Source organism: Pyrus communis, chromosome 8 (assembly GCF_041283825.1).
Source record: "Pyrus communis isolate YQ-2024b chromosome 8, ASM4128382v1, whole genome shotgun sequence".
NCBI lineage: Eukaryota > Viridiplantae > Streptophyta > Magnoliopsida > Rosales > Rosaceae > Pyrus > Pyrus communis.
Genome location: NC_142572.1, coordinates 5,904,794 through 5,907,512, shown reverse-complemented (window position 1 = coordinate 5,907,512; position 2,719 = coordinate 5,904,794). Strand labels below are relative to the sequence as shown.

The 2,719-nt window shown below is 35.0% G+C and overlaps 1 pseudogene; it reads right to left on the bottom strand.

The window, feature by feature from the left end:
* Positions 1-1,462: 1,462 nt before the first annotated feature.
* Positions 1,463-2,020, bottom strand: LOC137717506 (NDR1/HIN1-like protein 13; annotated as a pseudogene).
* Positions 2,021-2,719: the final 699 nt, after the last annotated feature.

Genomic DNA, 2,719 nt, shown 5'->3' with positions numbered 1-2,719 from the left:
AGACTGATGCACGGTGAGCATAAGAAAGGAAATGATCAATGTATCGTGCGCAAGCAATGAAGGCGATTGATACCATGTTAATCTATATATGTAGAAGATCTATATATGTAGAAGATCTTGATATGCAGAAATGAAAGGAAGAACTCAGAACTTAGAGAGAAGAAGAAATGAAGAAAACTATATTTTATTATTATCTTTCTTAATGAGTAAGTAATACAAGGAAAGATTTTATTTATACTTGTATATATCAAGCTAGTCTAACTAACTAACTAACTAACAAATCTTCTAATCTCATGACAAGTGGCACAATCTAACTCATCACTAAGCTAGCCTAATCTAACCAATTTGCTACTTAAAAACTAAACAAACACCTATGAAGGTAACTAATTAGGTCGTGACTCTCATTCCTCTCTCTCTCACACACACACCCTACCACCACCACCACCACCACCTGAATCTCAGCTGGGAATCCAAGTTTGAGATTGGAATATGATGAACAAATTAGTTCCGAATTATATATGAGTCATAGGCTTGTGAGTCTATTGATGTGCTCAAGAATAGATCGATACTGGATTATATATGAGTCCTAGGCTTGTCTGTTGGTTGATGTGCTTGGGCTTCATATATATTTGGAGAAGTATTGACCTAACGTCATTGAAAATCCTTCTTAGAATATGTTCGGATGACTTGGAGTGCAATTTTGTTTTGGTCAAATGTGGGCAACAATGATGCAAAATTGTGTACAAACATATCAAAGAACTCTGTACGTTTGTGACACTGTCTTAAAAAGTTTAATAAATACAAAAAGGGGTGATCCTATTAACACTCTGGAAAATTATTATATTACATACGTTCTATATTTGATATTAAAAAAAAAAAAATTTGATTTTTGAGAAGTGCACAATAAATTTGTTAGATTGTCAATGATAGTACTCATATATACATATATGTGTGCGTGTGTATAATAAATAAAAGAATAAATTCCAATGCTAGTAAAATAAAGTTCTGCTTCCTAGAGTTGAACTTAGTTGATTTAATAGCTAGCCATGTGAAATGAAAATACTATATATTCATGCAAAAAGTTTAACAAAATAAAGAAGAAAGAAGAAGAAGAAAAAAAGAAGAAAAAAGTAAAGTTTTCAAAGTACTGGTTAGGACTCTCCAGAAAAGGGTATGACCTAATTTATTACGTCTTCAAAAGACGAATGTCATGCAAGCATATAGATATTGTAGACTCCCCACTGATTCGTTAATGAGCTGGGGGCTTAAAACTAATAAAACTAAATGGAGCAATAGAGAAGTAAAAATCAAAGGGATTTGTACCGAAAAAGGGTACCAAAAAAAAAGTATGGTGAACAAAATACATACACAGAGATGAACTTGAATTAGCACCACCTACCACCACCGCTACACGGCTTCCAAACTCGTTCCTAATTATAAATACAACAACAGCATTTGATTGCTATTTCCATTGGGTTTCGCATTCCTATCTCAAAACTTTAGTCCGTTTCGACAATTTATCCACCGTTATATCACACGTCACATGAAATTTCATGTTTCTACTTTTCAATGTCCCAATCCTCAACCTTGCCAGAATGTTCATGTTGAGGGACAAACTAACCTGCACTTTCTTCGTGTTGCTGCTGCTCTCATTAACTCCCAAGCTTTTATTGATTTCGTTAGGCAAAATAACGTTTGTGCCGTGAACGACGATAGTAACCTCTTTTGATTTGCCCACCCCTTGAGTGAGAGACGGGTATTTTCCATTAGCTATTGTTTTTTTCCTAAAATGAAGGCTAGTACCACCACCATTGTACACAATTGCCACCCTCGAATTTGGATTTTGAACCCTCAACGTCACGTTGTAGTCCGGCAGTCCATTACTCTTGCTAAGTCCAACAACACGTTATATGCTGAATTTGGGATTTTTGGACTTGGTGAACATGATAGAAAAAATTGTTACGAGCATGACTACAAGGAGAACAATGAAAGCAATAATGCCAATGCAGTTAAGGTTGCAACATACCGGTTAAAAGATGTGATTAAGAGACAGAGGCTCAGGGCCAAAGGGGTAGAAGAAGGCCTAGGAAAACTTGGAAGGAGACTCTAAGAAAAGAATTGGACTACTTGGATTTAACAGAAGAAATGACTCAAAACTGAGCTAGCGCAATGACATTTTATGATTCATATAACTGATGAGGTTTTATTTTATTTTATTTTATTTTAAATTTAATTAAATTAAATTTTTTATTTTTAATTAGGAGAAATGATAAGATTAGGAATGAGGATATTCGAGATAAATTAGGAGTAGATGAAATTGAAGATAAGATGAGAGATAATTGGTTAAGGTGAATTGGACATGTGAAACGAAGACCTACAGATGCTCCGGTTAGAAGATGTGATTAAGAAACAGAGGCTTAGGGCCAAAGGGGTAGGAAGAAGACCTAGGAAGACTTGGAAGGAGACTCTAAGAAAAGACTTAGACTACTTGGATCTAACAGAAGAAATGACTCAAAACCGAGCTAGCGCAATGACGTTCTAGGATTCATATAATTGACTTCATTTAGCGGGATAAAGCTTTGTTGTTGTTGTAAAAATTCTTTTTTGTTGTTGCCTATATTTGACTAAGAGGAAGAGAGAGACACGACATGGAGAGAAAATAGATAGAGAATAGGCTTGAGGAATTTTGTGTGTTATGTTCCAGTCCTTGTGCCTTTAT